Source organism: Chlorocebus sabaeus, chromosome 22 (assembly GCF_047675955.1).
Source record: "Chlorocebus sabaeus isolate Y175 chromosome 22, mChlSab1.0.hap1, whole genome shotgun sequence".
Taxonomy (NCBI): domain Eukaryota; kingdom Metazoa; phylum Chordata; class Mammalia; order Primates; family Cercopithecidae; genus Chlorocebus; species Chlorocebus sabaeus.
The window spans coordinates 9705491-9724232 of record NC_132925.1 but is presented as its reverse complement, the minus strand read 5'-3'; the positions used below and the strand labels follow the sequence as shown (position 1 = coordinate 9724232).

Sequence of the window (18742 nt, the reverse complement as noted above, 5' to 3'; positions counted from 1 at the left end):
ATTATACTCTCTCCTTACATACGGAGAGAGAGGCACACAAATACATATCAAGGTAAAAAATTTCGTAGGTGAGCCAAGCCTTTGAACTAGGATTATCCTTTGGAAATGACTGACTAGAACCAAGAATGGAAGGTACCATGGTGGTTAAGAGAATTAAGCAACAGTACAAAAAATAGAATCGAAGAAGAGTACAAAAATACTAAATATTTACCTTGATAGATATGCGAAAACAAATATCTGCTATCTTTTGTTTCTGTTTTGTTACTTACTTTAACGACTGTTAGCTACAATGTAACTGAATAATGGAAGCTGCAAAGGCCAATTTGTCTCCCCTACCCTATCTGGTCTTGGGCTATTCCACGTCATCTTATCCGTATATTGTGATTCCCAATATCTTTTATTGGGGAAAAAAAGGTACCTCTGATTGGTTATTCTGATCCTGGGATATCTCAAAATTCCAGTTTTGAGGCTATAAGAAACGTTAAATTGTCTCTTAATTTAGCTGCTATGTAATTTTTTTTCATAAAGCCTTTTTAAAATTTTGTTTTCAATTTAAGTTACTTTACGTTATTTTTTACAAAATAATTGCTAAATTTTTAAGACACTTTCCTCCTACAGAAAAGAATGGTTGTATGTTTAAAATATCAAGTAATTGTTCCACAGATTCATCAATGAAGCAACTTTGTACGATGGAGATGAACAGAGTCGAAAACAGAGCAAGAACGTTTCTTCTATTTTTTTTTGAAAAAGGTTAGTCATCTTCCTTTGCTTTCATTATAATATGTAACTTTCTAATGCATTTCAATGTTTCTGGTTTTAGATATTTATCTCTTTCTGTGAAATTGTGAAATATATATTTGGTTTTCAACCCCATTTCCTGGCATACAGGCCCTAAAATCCTCAGAATCTCCAAAGAGATGACTTTTTTATGCTAATGACTGGTGATTGGCAGCCCCTTGGTAGCTTCAGGATGGGAACTGGTCACGAGGAAGACCAAGGTATGATTAGAGAGTTGAGACTTTCAGCCACACGCCCCAAACTGAGGAAGGGAGGCAGACTGAAGATTAAGCTCATCAACAACAGCCAATGATTTAATCAATCATGCCTACATAATGAAGCTTCCATAAAAATCCAAAAGGACTGGGTTCAGAGAACTTCCGGATGAACACATGGAGGCTTGCAAGAAGGTAAGCAAAACTCATCCACGTGCAGGGGACGGTAGGCTACTCCAACTCCATAGGGACAGTAGCTCTTGTAGTACCCCTCCAGACCTCACCCTGTGTATTGCCTTATCTGGCTGTTTATTTGTATGCTTTAACATATCTTTGTAATAAACTGGTAATCATAAGTAACTGTTTCCCTGAGTTCTGTGAGTTGCTTTAGCAAATACATCAAACTGAAAGGCAGGGTTGTGGGAACCTCAACTTGAGTACAGTTGGTCAGAAATTCCCAAGGTCCAGACTTGTGTGTGCTGTCGGAAGGAGTGGGGAGACCTGGGGACTGATCTTCAACCTATGGAATCTGACATCATCTTCAGGTAGACAGTGAGGGAATTGAATCAGAGGACACCAGCTGCTGTCCACGGAAGAACTGATTGCTTGTTTTTTGGTGCGGAGAAATTCCCCACATTTTTCACAGAAATCTTCTGTGTTGATCACTGTATGAGAGCAGAGGAAAAACACATCGAGTGTGCTTTTGCCACACAGACTTTTCTTTATAATTGGTTACTCCATGACCAAGCTAAATGTATCTGGACTTTGTTTTTTAGCCAACTTTGTTGTTAGTATCTCCGCTTTCTTCTGTTTATATGATTCAGTCTTTCATAATAATGAATAGAATGACAGGTTCCCCTCTTTGTATGCAGTGGCATAGTCAAGACTCCTCTTATGATACATATTTACATTCAATAATACATTTCAAAAATCTGTTTCAATCATATTAACTTAAAGTCTTATTAAAATGACACATATATAAACTTGCTATACTTTATCATTGGGAACTTAAATTATCAAAATATGTTATTTTGAGGCAGTGTTGTTCAGTGGGAATATCCACTGGGTTTTGGGTTATATAGACATGGATTCTCTCATTTATTATATGTTATACTTTGTGTCTGCATCTATAGAGCAGGGAGAATAGTATCAATTACCTAAGAATTAATTACATAAAAATCACCTGAAACAATAACAAAATATTCTAAATCATCAAATTTAAAGTAAAATTTCATAATTATAACCATTCATTTTAACCAGAGAGAAATATCTTTGTAGAAGTTACACATATTTGAATAGCTTTGTTTAACATTGAAATTCTCTTTCAGTGTTCTTTTGAATGTTATTTATATATATGTAAATTATATTTTATGTTATGCTTAATATTGTACTTTGAAAACTCAGAATAAATTTGGTAATTTGGATATTAAGAATGTGACTGTGTTGATAAATTTAGTTTAAAAGATAGGAGCTTGTTTGTGTAAACAGTTTTTATCCTAATACTGATCCAGTATATCAGCTCTTGGTTTATATTAGATGACTGTCAAATTTCACATTTTTTCATATTTTTTAAGTGAGGATTAATTCAGTAATAAATGCGCGACAATCACAGCTTACCTCAAGGCTCTTTCAATTCAGCATAATTTTACAAAGTCAACTCTGCTCATCAGTTCTTACTAGACTGTCTTACCCAGAGTGGAAGCTCTGAGCCATCTCCTTCAACACATTATACTTTATGGGTGAATTTCTTGCAACCTCTGGAGTCAATAATTTTCTTGAAATTGTTATTCAGAGTACAGTCTCTTTTTACAAGATCTGAAATGAAATGGATAGCAACCCAACTCATATTTTATGCTCTATAAAAGTATAAATTACCTGAAGACCATCTTCCCAGCATGTGACTACCTGTGAATATTAAGGACTTTTAGAATCTGTGATGTCTTCAGATCTATAGGACAGCATCATGTGTATTGGTAATGCAAATGCCAATTTGCATATATGTCATTTGCAATACCAATTCACATGATGCTACCCTGAGTTTAAAGAATTATCTTAGCCAAGAAAAGTGTCATCATTATTCCTGTCCCTAATAAAACAATAAGTAAAGAAAGACAAATGAAAGAAAATAAATGTATGTGGTTAGGAACAGAAATAGAGTCAATAAGTATTTACAATACCTAGAATCAATCTGATTTCATTTTGCCTCACTGAGATTATTTTGTTTGGTTTGAATAATATTTGTTTTAAACCCATGTTGGATATTTGAGGACCACTGAAATTCCACAATACGGAAATCAACGGGCTAGACAGATTATAAAAGTTGACAAAGTCACGAAGATTCACTGAAACATTGAAAAATTTTCTAGAAAATATTAACCCTGGAAAACTGAGAACCATCTTCCTTCCTTCCTTCCTTCCTTCCTTCCTTCCTTCCTTCCTTCCTTCCTTCCTTCCTTCCTTCCTTCCTTCCTTCCTTCCTCCCTCCTTTCTTCCTTCCTTCCTTCCTTCCTTCCTTCCTTTCCTTCTTTCTCTCTCTCTCTCTCTTTCTCTCTCTCATATTTAAGAGGAATATCCATAGGCACAAAGACATATAGGTCAAAGAATAAACAAATAGCAAATATGAAATTAGAAATAAATAAAGAATATGGAAATACAAAATAACACATACTAACAGGTAGATGGATATACACATGCACATTCAGTTTTACATTTTACCAGCAATAGGGAATAGGTAAAGCAATGCTATACACTTCATTTAGCTAAAAGACAGCTATATCAAAGGCTACAAGTGGCTCTGACTGTATTTTAGAATGAAATTAGTTATTGTAACATTCTATGAAAAGACACTAAGTTCACCTAGAAATAAAAGGGCCTGTTACACACTGTCTGAATATGTCAACACAATAACAGCAAACAAACCAAAAAGTGAAGTAGCAATGTAGCTACAAATCCACACAAATTTTCAACATCTGGATACTTTAGAGGCTCCTAGAGTCCACACTTTTTTTACATAAGAAGTTTGCATGTGTGTAGGACATTGGAATTATATAGATATAGGGGCCAAAGTAAGAGATAATGAGCAAGTCACTAGTGCATCCCACAATTCCTGAAAATTGTTGGTATTAACAGCCACTAAAATTAACGAGGTAAAGAGTACACAAATGTACAAAGACGGCATTTTTAAGTGATGGGGGAGAATATAATCAAAACAATAATGTTTTATCTTAAGTTTCGTTTATTTGGCAGACCCACTTGGATTACTTAAAGACTACCTAAATTCTTTTTAAACCCATTATATTAATTTTTAAACTGAAACATCATAATTATTTTTCTCTGCAAATGAAATTTACCTATTTTAACTACTATATATGTGTGTATATATATTCAGTACAAAACTATATACTAACTATAAAATATCAGAATAAGGAGATATATAAACTAAAAGAAGGTCTTCTGTAATACTATTTAAAGAGGATTACTAATATTTGTGGTTAATTTCAGACATTTTTAATGCACAAGTATGCTTCTATTAAAAAATTGAATCATCAAACACACACTTTTAGACCTGTGTCTTTATCAAACAGTGTGTGATGAATATATCTTCATACCAATACACTTGGATTTACTAATCTTTTTATTGTATGTGTATTATTATCTTTATATTTTAGTTGTTTTCAACACTGGTTAATATAAATAATTTTGCAATGAACATTTTTACAAGTACATGACTCAGCTACATAAATACAAATTTTACTAATAGTAAGAAAATACATTAAATTAATGAACATTTATTTATTACATGCTCCGTGAACATAAAACTACCGTTGTGTCATTTTAGATACAGAAAAACTGATTCTTAGAGAATTTATAAAGCTTGTCTAAGTCTTCATTGCTTGGAAGTATTTGAAACCTAGCATGTCAGACTTCAGAGACTTATCACTTAAATACTATGTTATTAATTTTCTAATATTAATAAAAATGCATTATATTAACACGATTTTTTTAAATTTTCCAAATTTTCTTCTTATAGTCGCTAGTTTTGAGTTAGCTACCATTTCATATTTTCTCACTAATTTTAAAGCTCCACAAAACAAGGTATAAAAATGAATTAAAAGTTATACTAGTTATTATTATAAAGTGTCATTCTCAAACCAAAAGAGAATCAAACTTCTACCACTTGAACCCTGGTATTGTGATCATTAAAACTTAGAAGTTTCCCATCACTCAAAGACCTCTCTTTAATATTCAGGTGTCTATGAACCTGAGAGTCCTTTATGAAAACCTGGATGCTGTGTTCTTGAAAAGTGCTGTGTTTTTGCAGTGAATTGGTTCCTTTCAGAATCAAAGGCATAATGGGTGGAAAATACCCCACATATGAGAAAAATTTAATGTAACACATACAAGTAATTCCAATTTTTTACTCAATAACATTTCATTTATTAAAGCTGAAGGCTTTTATTTGTTAGGTTAATATATTGTGAATTTTAAACATCAAATCCTGTATCTATCTTTTCTTTTAAAATAAAAGTTTAGATAGATGTAACAGATAGCATATCCTTTGATTTCCCCACTGCTTAATATTCTCTTTGTATTCTCACATTCGATTTATCAATGTGTCTGCATACATTAGAAAAGAACTTTTCGCATCATGAATCTATGTAACTACCTTACTCCTGTGTTTATATCCTTTTCTATTCAAACTGTGAAATTTGTCATTAAGCCACAACCAACCTGTGCAATCTGTCATTCCGTCTCTGTAATTTATAGCAAAAGACTCCATGATCAATTAGGAGTGTACTTAAACATGTAATCAACAGAATGGGTGGTCACAGTGCAAATTAAGAATAAAAAAAGACTTGATTTCAATTTAATAAGTCAGTTATTTTACGGTAAATACACATAAATAGGTTACTAATATACTGATTTAACTATCATGGCAATAACAAAAATTTGCTGCCAACACAGCTATTTAAAAATTTTTGTTCCTATTTTACAGCTCTTATGCTATAAAAAATGTCCCTCAAGACAAACATATTACTAAGTCAAATCAAATCATGATAAATTGTTTTCAGCTTAGCAGAGTAATTTTTTAAGTATTTTTTCAAAAGTTTTAAAATTTGACATCATGGTATTTAAATCTTACATGTGCTAGTACATTTTGTAAACCTAACAGACTTAACTAATTTATTTTCAGTTCTATATTTAAGTAACTGCTAAGGTATGTATGAATGATTCCAAATGTACAAATATTACTAACTGTATTGGAGCATCACTTGTCAAATTGCCATTGTTAATAGTATCAGTAATAACTTTAACAATAAAATATAAACGCAACTATTTAAACACAATTTGTAATCCCTATTTTACAAGAAAATGGAATTAGAAATCCAGACACTATAATTTAGGAAATATTTCACTGTTTGCAACGCATGGAAATCTGTGGAAAGAACATTGTTAGCACAGTGCTAAGTATGGCTATGAGCTTACATAGGAATCACAATCTGTTAGTTGTTATTGTTACTAGAATTCTTATTCCTTGCATTGAAAAAGAGATATTTTTCCCAAAATATATGATAAGAAATAATTTTAAATCGATTTTGGTGTTTTAAAGTTATCAATATACACTGTTATTAGTTTCTTAAATGCAACATGTGAATCCATCTTAATTTCTTTGCTATACTTAATTCTATTTCCTATGGATATGCAGCTCCCTAACTATAACCTAAAGGTCTATCCACCTGCCCTTTCTGTCCTGGTTATTTGTGAATGACTAGGAATAAAACCTATTTCTTCTTCCTGGAGAAGTTAATTTTGGCCCCAGACTTAGGCCCTCTTCTCTACTCTTAACCTTTGCCTCCAATCCTGTCTTCTTATCGAGACATCGTTTGGCTCTTTACAAATGAAGCTGCCACATCTTTCTGCTCCCTAATTTAGTACATGTGTCCCTCAACACACACACATTTTCTTCCCATTTCAGTGCTCCAATGTGTGCGTGCTTCAATGGCATTACCAAATCTCTTCATTCTCTGAAAAAAAACATTATTCCTCTGTTGAGCTGATACTCATCTGCCAAGGTTTAGTTCAGGGACAGCGGCTCTATGTTAAGCCTCCTACAACTCTTCACTCTTAGACAGAATTAATCGATCCCAACTTGTTTGTTCAGTAGCACTTTTAGATTATTGCTATATGTTTATGAGTTTATTAGCACCTGTTATTAACAGGTCTTTCCCTCCACTCTTTCTCATGAGTGCAACTTGAGGCAGGGGTGGTGTTATCTATTTATACATCACTTTTCACATTTTATTTTAAGATAGGTGCTCAACTAACTCAAGATAAATTAAAAAATTTGTAATATGCTGAGATATTAATAAATTATTGGCAATGTTGTAGAAGTTTGCCAAAATAATAATTTTACCATTAATGGAGACATATTGCTAACATCAACAGCACCAGCATCATCAGAGATAAAAATGTATGTTTTCACAGGAAAAAAAAAAAAGAAAACCACTTGCAGCACACATGACTAATGATGAAACACTTTAATATTTAACTAAAGGAAATGATTTTTCCTATATTCAAATCATAAAATGCATGTTGAAAAGCATTGTGCATGAGACTTTTCTTAATCCTTGATATTATCTTTTTTGATGACTCATAAACTTTGTGTGTTCTATTCTTTATATTCTATTAGTTTCTTATGGCAACAAATGAATTTTCAGATATACATGGTCAGTAGTGTCTGACAACTCCAAAGTGAGTTATGGTTTCAATCAATTTATCTGTCCTCCACTGACGTTACATCCTGACATTCAGAGAACGGAGTATATGATATTCCCTCAAGTTTCAACACTTATGAGGATGTGAGCTGTAAAAATAAAATGAAACAGTCTATATTAAGTTGTTCTGCTGAAAAATCAGATAAAAAGATATTCATAATCATTTTCAAAGTAAAGACATTAATTATATTGTAATTTTTGATATGTTACCTTAATAATCCTAAATTATGAATTTGAAAAAGAATTTAAAGGTGTACTTAACACATTTATTACAAGTTGCCAAACGCGTTTATTACAAGTTGCCATAATGAAGTGGTTAAGAGCACAGTCAGTACAGTGAAATTGAGTTTAATCTCAAATATATTTCTTACTATCTGTGTTTGCTTTGTGATGATTCTGTAATATTATTATACCTTAGTTTCCATGCAATTCAAATACATATACAACATTTATGAGAGTGCCTGGTACATTGTAAACACCCAAAATAGCTGCTATTGTTATTATTTAATTTATTCATTTTCAATACTGATCATTTTCACTCATTATCTGGGTTTGATTTTATTTTAATCAACTGTCTAGTGTCTCTATTAATATCAACTATTTAATATGAACTATTTTCGACACCATTAATTATTTAAAAGAATAGTTTTTTAAAAAATAGCCAAATGAAACATTTTGTCAATTATATTAAAAAGCGTTAAGTATTCACAACGTATTTAGATACTTTGAATTCAAACAACTACATCATGGGGACCACTATCATTTTACTATATTCAAAGATCTTTTGCATAAATATTGTTTCAGAAAGCTTTTATTTACTCTTCGAAGTCATTAACTTACAGAAAAATAGATAATTATAAAATAGATAGATCCTTATGGTTCATTGGAAAGCCCGCTTTGAATCCTGTTTAAAACTATCAATAATTACTAAATAAAATATACATATAAACTCTACCATCATGAAATAATTAAATCAGATTTGGGGGACTAAACATGTCATAAATACAGCGGAAATATTATTTAACAAATGTGTATAGTTCTATTGTGGAGTTTTTTGAAAAAAAAATGTAGGTGGCTCTTTGCTATCACATATGCACAAAGAATATTCCTTCTTCCCCTATGATTACTGCATCTATTCTTTTGATTTTCATTCTAAAAATTAAATCCCCACTACTATAATCATCTTTTAAAACACATTATTATTATGAACTTAGAACCTCAGTTTTTACCAGCACTGCTGACTGAACTTTACAAACAGCGACAGCTAACAAAACAACACCTTGGATGTGTAAAGATAGTCTTCAAGTATACCTGATTATAAAGTAGAATTGCGAATCTCCCCATTCTTTATTCAAAAGAAGTTATTTTAGCCTTAAAAGCAATTGGACCATTTGTGCTGCTATTCAAATTCCAGGCTGTAAATCTATACTGAAAGGCTTTTTAAGTCAACACAGTTGACACAGTTTTGAGAATCTATCCTGTAGCCATCCCTGTGCTCGTTTCCGTAAGAATTTAGAATCCTCACCAGTAACACCACAAGAAGAAATAAAGCTATAGAATGAGGAACATAAATTTACCCCGAAACTCCAAGAGTTATGGTCTCAATCTATCGTATACCGTATTTCCTGCTTAAGGAACAGAACAAAATATGACATTTCAAGTGAAGATATAAAGTCAAATACACTGTAGTATTATTTTGTAGTTAATATAGGTCCAAGAATATTTTTTGAGCAATTACATGGACTAGACAAGTGAATGTCATGCCCCTAACGCCTCTCAGAGTACAAGAACTCAAATGTCAGGGAATCACGCTTCACACTCAGGAGAATCTGGAGCAATTCCTGTATTTGGTACACCAGGAGAGGGCTTCTCTCACAAGCAGGTGACAAAATGGGAGATGTGCTAGTGTGGAGATGCAAAGCAGTATCTGAGAAACAGCTATTGAAAAAACAGAGGAAACTTGGAGAACAGAGGGACAACAAAAACGAAAAATTCAAGTAGATCAAAAACTTGTAAATATTTTAAATCCTAATTTAGATAAGTTGTTTGGAAAATATGGACTTGATTTGACTTGAATCTTATTTATTTTCAAACTCAGGCATGCTGAGAAAAATTGAAGCAAACCAAGAAAGCTTTTAAATATGTGCCTCTGCTGGGTTTTCTTTTCCCTCTCATTTGTGCCCTTTCTTGTTTACTAGATTATTACTTACCCTAAAGTAACTTCAAATTAAATTTTACTACTAACAAAACAACAGGACAAGAGAAATCTTAGTGATAAGATAGAGTCTCAGTTATCCTAGAGAGTATTCTACAGTGTATAATTAGTTTGATCAGCATAAAATAAGCCTTGAAGTCTCTTAAATAATAGCCTACTACTGAATTACCTTGACTTTTTAAGCTGACATTGCTGGTAGGTTTGGCTGCTTTATCCCATGTATTTTACAATGCCATTCACTTGTGTCTGTCTTGAATTAACAGAATTTAGCGATTGTGATTGACTTATTTATCACTACTGGAGTTTTAAAAGCCAGACAATATGGTTCTTAAAATGTCCCACAAAGCTTAAAGAAATAGAATGCAAACAAAAGTAAACCTTTTGCATTGTGATTATTAAATCTAATATTTCTGAGCTAAAAAAAAAATGATGATTTTTTTACAAAATCTACCCATAGCGACTTAATTAATAGGTGGCCCTGTTCAAGAGAATATTCCTTCAAGTCTGTGATATTAGTTGAAAATATAATACTTTACAACATAAGAGTTTATATGTATTTAAATATTTAAATCTTATTTTTAAAATAAGGTTTCATTAGGCAACGAATAAATTAAGAAAATCTAAACTAAAATTAACTACTTAACACATCATTATATGCCCACACAGTTTGAAAATAGAATACTGACAAGTTAGTCAGTTTAAGCTTCTCTCTACATAGTGGCTAGGATAAATACTATATAACATTTTTTACTATTAATCTAATTATGAGGTAATGAATTGAGAAAGTATATGTTTCGAATAAATGCATATATATTTTTTTAATTTCTAATTATTGGTCGGGTGTGGTGGCTCACGCCTGTAATCCCAGCACTTTGGGAGACTGCGGTGGGCAGATCATGAGGTCAGGAGTTTGAGACTAGCCTGACCAATATGGTGAAACGCCATCTCTACTAAAAATACAAAAATTAGCCAGGTGTGGTTGCAGGAGCCTGTAGTCCCAGCTACTTGGGAGGCTGAGGCAGGAGAATTGCTTGAACCCAGGAGGTGGAGGTTACAGTGAGCTGAGATCATGTCACTGCACTCCATCCTGGGCGACAGAGCAAGACTCTGCCTCGGAGGAAAAAGAAATATTTACTTTGAATATGCAGGTGTATATATTTGTGGGGTATGAGTAATGCTGTGGTACAGACATATAATGTGTAATAATCAATTCAGGGTGATTGGAGAATCCATCACCTCAAGCATTTTTCATTACTTTCTGTTAGGAACATTCTAATTCTGCTCTTTAGCTATTTTAAATTATACAATACATAATTTCTCAGTATTACTAGCTCTTCAAAATTCTTATGATTCTCTAAGCATCTCTCTTTTAGCTGCTGATACTCCTTAACTTCCCTTGTGATGCTTGCCTACTTTACCCATTTCTCCCCTGCACACAGTCCCAGCCATTTTCATACTGTTTTCATGAGTACACAAGAGTCTCTGAAGTTATTATATAACCCTGTCATCATGTCTTTTATTTTTTTATCATTTATGAAATTAGAGTTTTATTCTTGCATTCTTTGCTATGTGTCTTTATTCTTTACTGAAGAAATTCCTTACCAATGATCACTTAATTATCAAATGTTAATGTCTTCATCTTCTTAAACCTCTTAAATTTTTTTCTCTTTTTAAAAAGTTTTATGATGTTGGGCAAGCGATCTAGCTCTATAAATTTTAATGTTTTCATCTGTAAAATAAACTGGCATCCGATTTTTAGGTTTGTAATAGAAATAACTGAAATACTTACACAACATCAATAATGGTACCTTTTCCTAATTGACTTCTTCATCTCTAATATTTCTCTAATCAGCCGTTGAACTTTCACAGTGCTAATAATCTGAAAATAATACCCTCAAGACCAAGTATCTTCAATATGCTTCACTTCCAATCATACAGATCCAATCTTTGTAGCTCAAATATATTTTTCAAAGATACTAAAAAAAAAAAACAAAAACCAACAAACAAAAACAGGGTATTTCATATATTCTTCCACTTGCTTCCATTACTTTGCCTCTTCTTCATTTTCTGTTCTTCCACCTTAACTCTTCAACATCCTACTCATACATTAAGGTCCAGCTCAGATATAAACTGTTCCATGAAGTCTTCACTGATCACCCTTCTGAGAAATGCGTGTCCTGATTCTCTGATTGTCTGTAACTCTGCAATAATTTTAAGACACTTTGCCCCAATCTGCTTCTAGGAGTGTAGATATTCTATCCTCTTTTTGGTGTGCTTCTTGACCAAAACGATTTAGTAAATATACCAATATTCTAATATGCATATGTGTTTATAGTCTATTACTTCCAAAGTGAGATATATTAAAACTCTGATTTTGCTGTGCAATTATTAGATTCCAGTTGTTTGGGAATATGAAGGGAGCAAGTGTGAACTAGAGAATTCTAGCATGTGGAAAGCAGTGTGGGGTAATAAGTAGCGCATTAAAGGAGAATTTTAAACCAAATAAATGAGAGTTCAAATTCTACTGATACTCAGTAGCTTTAAGACACTCATTGAATTAACAGCTCCACAATTTCCTTATATATAAAGTAGGGATTAATAAAAAAAAAAGGTTGTTCCAAGAAGAAAGGTTGATGTCTATAATGCCCTTAGTATCATGAAGACATGCAAGCTCAGTCTCTATTAGTTGCATTTGTTGTTGCTGCTATTATTATTAAAGTCAAATAGTCAATTGTGCCTGTGAAGAAACTACTGTAGAAAGGTGCTTGAAGCACAGGAAAGAAGGCAGATCTGCTTCATGACCTTTCTTGTTCAAGTCTTCTTTAACTATTAAGCATTCACAATTAGACTCATACTGTGGCCATGAGATTTCATATCTGAGGTTCTTTATTCAGGAAAGAGTTTCCTTATTAACACGTGTTACTGTACATTGATGCTTTACTGAAGTCAGGTTTAGCAAAGACTTAAGAAGAGTGTAAAGGACGTGTTCTGATGGTCTGGTCACAGAGGAGATAGAAAAATTGGAAAGATGTGTCAAAAGATAAATTTGCCTGCATCCTAGCTTTTCTCACAATTGCGGTGCTGGATCACCTAAATAAAGGGGATAGATACAAGCCAACCCCATGAAGTAGATACAAGCCAACTCTTTCTTCATGGGCCTGTGTTTGAGGAGGCAGGGCAGGAACATAGAAAACACTGAGCAGTTGGAGGTTTGGATTCTAACTTTCAGCCGGCAGCTCACTCTGTATAGTTTAACCTCTTTCATCCTGCTTATATATCAACTGATAGATTGGACCATATGAGCCCTAAAATCCCTTTCAACGTTCAAGCTTCTTCTGTGCTGATTATACTGTCTTCAGAAATGACAGAAGTTCTTAATGGCACTTTTACTAGCATTCTAAAAATTTTCTCTCTTAATCCTGTGAATATTTGTTCCATGGATTAAGTCTGGAGAATACAAACATGAATGTGTGTTACTGGAAAGACCAGAGGACTTTGCCTTTCTGAGTTTTGTGAGGTCCTTCAGTTGTACTTTTGTTATGTACTTTATAGTTTACTCTTCTTATTATACATGCTGAGAGCTCTTTAATTTCACCCTTGCGTTGTATACACATATTACTGGTATTTTTAGAAGCACTTTATGAGTACAAAATCTATTCCCTGTGCCCTCATCAATTTGAAATTACCATTTTAAGGCTGATTAAATAAGGATTAGTGCCAATGTTCTACTTATTAGGCTGTGTCTTCAACTGGAACTGATGATGTAGTATTTGTCAATAACTAGTTCACAGCCTTAAATTCCACAAAATGAAACCTTTGCTTCAGGGTCCATCTGTCTGAAAATTTTAAGGCAAGCTTCCATGAAGAGGAAAGCTATCTATTATATGATGATATAAGCGTAAAGTGGCATGTACCACAGCTGTTTGATTACTGCTGGGGGGATGACTCGTATTCCCCCTAAGCCCTCTATCAGAATCCAGCAGTGATGGATTGAATTCCTTTTGCCTTACCATGATGATGGATGACTCTAGGAGGATATATAAGAATTATAGAATCTCGGCAGAAATTAATTAACACACAACAAAAAGAGGCTAGCATTGATCTTTGCCATGATATGAGATTGATCCCAGGAGTTGGTAAATATTCACTAAATTTTCTGAAAGCATAAATCATCTGCCGTTCATCTGAGATTTTTTGTTTGGTGGCACCTAGTTTATTGTTGTGTAGCAATTATAAGATTCAACATTTATATCACAACCAGGTTTTAGAAACACCCACACAAACACAGAGGTTTCATATGGGTAAACTAATACAGCATGTCGTGATGTGTGGTTTATAATATACATTTTCCACATGTAGTCTTTAGGAATTACCTGCATAAGTAAAAGAATAAAAGGATTAGGTGGTAGATACGTTATCAGGTAGTGGGAATGAGCATCAGATATGTCATCAGATGAGATCAAGCCTCAACACTTTAAGATAGTCATGTTAGTGATCTCTCTGAGCACAGTCCCTCCACTGTAAATATTTTCATTTACTCTGCCTAGTTCCCTGTATAATAACTAAGATTAAATGAAATAATATATTTAAAAGCTTATAATAAACGTTAAACATCAAGTAAATTATGTGTACACAAAAAATACATTATTTATCCTTTCTGTCCTCCATATGATGATTACGTGAATGATAGAGGGGAAGCCAAAGAAACAAAAGTAAAACAACATGTTCTGAGTATGTATAGTAAGATTCTAATTTATTTAAATGAATATATGGAAATGGTTTAGGAAAATACTTTTCAAATTTCAATATTTTCATGACTAAAAATGCAAAGAGAAAGATGAACCAAGTGATAGCTTTAAAATACTTTAAAGAATGCATTTTCTTATTAAAAATGAAGATAAGAAGTCAGCAAAACATGTTAGCAGAAATTGCTTTCTTGATGAGAAGAAAGTCTTTATGAAGTCTAGTCTATCTGTGGCTGTATTGATTTATTTGGAATTTTAAAATATGCGAGAACTTTTAAAATATATATTTAAGTGTACGGCTTGAAATTCAACTTCTCAAGGTGAAATGACACCCGATCTCTACCAACTACACAGGAAACACAGAAGGTACTAATACAGCTAAAATTGATCTGCCTGAGAGACAGGTGCTGAGTCAGTGAAAACAGGTTAGTGACTAACAGCAGTGAACAGCCCCTTTGTTTCCCCTGGGGGAAAAAAAAAAATGTTTAGTTCAGAAACAGCAAGCAAGTTCCTGAGGGAATTATTCAAAGAGGTTGATAGAGTCCTGTGAGCTGACACATAAGTTGCTTTTTGAAATTGAGAAAAAATAAATGTATAGACTAACAACTTGTTGAGAAAAAAGTAAAAATTAAAAGGAGTGTTCACTTAAAAAAAAACCTGTTTGCAAAGTTAAGTAAACAAGTACCTCAAAGCACGAACTACCAACTTTATCTCTTCTTCTCCCCTTCAAAAAAAGAATTGTCAATGACATGTTAGAAGAAATGCAGCCTGAAAGAGTCCCAGCATGGTTCAGTCAAAGTAGGAGACTCTTCTACTTCTTCATGTATTCAGGGTTTAAATGTACATTTCAGATCTGCCAGACATTGAGCTAAGTGCTAAGAATACACACATGAATAAAATGTTGTTTTTAACATTAAGAAATTTATCAGCTAGTAGAGAAAAGGACATGAACACAATGTTTAAAGTAACATGATTAGGGATATGAAAGACACTATAACCTGGTGTACATAGGGGGTTTGCTTAACTCCGCTTGCGTAAGTCAGTACAAACATAGAAAAGACCACCAGAAAGCAAAAATAAAAATGAACAGATACTGCAAAAGTGATACTGGAAACCAAGGCGATCAAACAAAAACAGTTTCTTGAAAACAATGAATTTTGAAATGTAAGAGAGAGCACTGTCAAGGGTCAAATGCAAATTGTACTTAAGAGTTAACATGACTGAACACCTTTGCCAGTATTAATTGCAAAACGTCACACCTAAAAGTGCCTATGGTCATCTTGATACTAGTGTTGCTGACACTTGCACCAAAGTATTCTGCAGAATTACATTTTGAACTTAGATTAAGTGGGTGTATAAGAATCAAATACAGATATAAGAATTCTAATATACACATCCTATTTTAAAATCACATGCCCAGCAACCACACTAAGAGAGACCCAGGTCCTTTTTGGTCTTCAATGAACAAATAACCTAAAACCTTACAGAAAATAACAAATCTAGAAAAAGACAGTGTCTGAAGTTGTTAGATCTGTTATTGGATATGGAATGCAGAGATTAAGTCTCATTTTGCAAGAATGGGTGAAGAGTCGTAATCTTTTCCATTTTTCTCTTAATATTCAGTTGCTTCATTCAAAACGAAGTTTGCTTGATAGAACTCCATTGAGCAAAAGCTAGTTAATTTTGGTCCTAACGTATGTTCTTATATTTCCGAGGGTAATTTGTCCAATAACTTTATGGTTGTCATCAAGATAATTAAGTTCTCAAACACATTCTAACAACAGCATCAGAACACAAATTAAAAGGGTTTTAAATAACCTCATTTTATTTAAAGCTTCAACTGTACACTCTTAAACAAATTTATCTTTGTAGCATCAACAGACCTACATTGCTACATTTGAAGAAAAAGTAAAAAATTGAATGTCTTTAATGATAATTGCTTTTAATTCTAAGTGAAAGTTTAAATTACAATAGTAGCCATTGAAAAGAACGATGTTTGAAGGTTTTACCTGCTGACAGTTTTAATTTGATTTGCTTTGAATTTCTTCTGGATGCTCTAAGATTTCAGCTGACTTTGCATCTATTTTAAATCACAATTCTGTTTAAATAAATTTAAATACATAAATAGAAGATGTGAGGATAATGAGTAAAAGAAACAGAAATTTAAAAATGACAAAATTAAGAAGAGAATATGAAGTAATATAAACAACAGTCTCATGAAAATCAGTCTTGCAAATGCATAGTAAATGAACACAAAGACAGAATCCCAAAAGAGAAGTAGAGAATTAGCATAGGGATATGGGCTAGGAAAAAAAGTAAATAAAGAAACACACAGATAAACAGATTCAAATACTCGTTAACCAGGGTATAAAGGATTTTTAAAAATAGTGCAATTTAGCCTAAAAAAGAAACGCTGAGGAAAGATTTTGTTCTATACAAATATGATGATTTTAAATGGGATTTTTGAGTAGATCTAAAATGGGAAGTATTTAAATGACAAAAACAATAACGCTCCATGGAATACAGATTTTTCATATTTCATGTGATGTTACAAATTCAGAAATTTTGAAAAACAGTAGTTCATTGAGTTAATGTGTTGTGATTACAATATAATCGGTTATTTTCAATGAATTTAATATAAATACCCATCTGATAAAAATTTTGTCTCAGTAAAAGAGAAAATAAATTGATACACAATTAATATATCATGTATAGCCATATTTCAAAAATAATATTTCCAAATATTCACTCTAGCAAACATCACACAATCTCATTTCTCATGTATTCCATTTGGGAGAAAATGACATGTATGCATATATATGTATACACACATACATACATGCACAGTATATTAATTACTTTTTTCCACTTAACATAAAAAGATAGGTAGATATACAAATAAATATAGGTATGTATGTAAATATATACATATGGAGGCAATGATTTCTAGGGTATTTATCTATCTTTCTATCTTTATATCTCCTGTGTTCTCGTGTTCTCAAATTTCAATTATCATATCTGTGGAACTTAGTTTAAAGTCAAACGATACAATCATTGCTATTCTTCCCCCATCTAACTACCCCTCCATTCTTTCTTACAAGTAAATTGAATTGGTTTGACAATTCTATACATTTTTGCATTTCTTTAGAGTCAACACCAAATAATCTGTATTAACAGTAAGTCATCATGATACTGATGTACAGAAAATTTTTAAACAATTCATACGGATTCAAAAGCCATTTTTGTATTATGTTTGTATCTTATCATGTGTTGTATTCTGAAAGTTAACTGTATTTCAAAAAAAAAAAAAAAAAAACTTAAAAGCATACTGTGAATCACAGAGTTTAGAAAACTGCCTTGTTTCAGCATCCTTATTTCTGATCTTTTGAATGCATACCTCATGTTCAAAGTTGTAAGAACCTCAAACTTAAAAGACATATAAACATTCTTGCTATCAAGTCTCTGGAATCAAATGAAGTACCTTCATTAGCTTAACACATCTTAGCATTAGGTGTAATTAATTTACTAATTCATACAGCATGCTACAAATATTTAATGAGCACTTACTCGATTGCAGGCATGCAAAGTGCTGACGAACAAGACAGATATGGTTCCTACCCTAACAGACTTTACAAAGTTATAGGTGCTTCATTGAATCTCTTAGGGCCTCAGCTAGTTCATCTGAAAAAGCCTATTAATCTATGATTTTCTAAGCTCTTTCTGTGTCTAGAATTCTATGATTACGTGGAAAGGCAGAGTCCATTTTGGCATTCAAACATATAAAATTGCTTAAAATGGCAAAATATACAGATCAGCAAGATATTAAGCAATAATTTGTATTTGAAAGTTGAAATATTATTAATATATCAAATAAATCACCTCTACTTTCCCATAGAATTGCACCAAAACTTAAATATTTCTTACCTTTAAGATGTTTGTGCTACGTTTTTGAATAAAAACATTTTATTTCCTTCTATCTAAGGAAATAGACAAACTTCTTTAAAATTTCCCGAG

At 32.5% G+C, this 18742-nt stretch overlaps 1 protein-coding gene across 4 annotated transcripts in view; it reads right to left on the bottom strand.

The window, feature by feature from the left end:
- The window catches only part of CADM2 (cell adhesion molecule 2), a 1085741-nt gene that overhangs the window by 444668 nt on the left and 622331 nt on the right, over positions 1-18742 (bottom strand). The gene's annotated exons all lie outside the window — the stretch shown is intronic.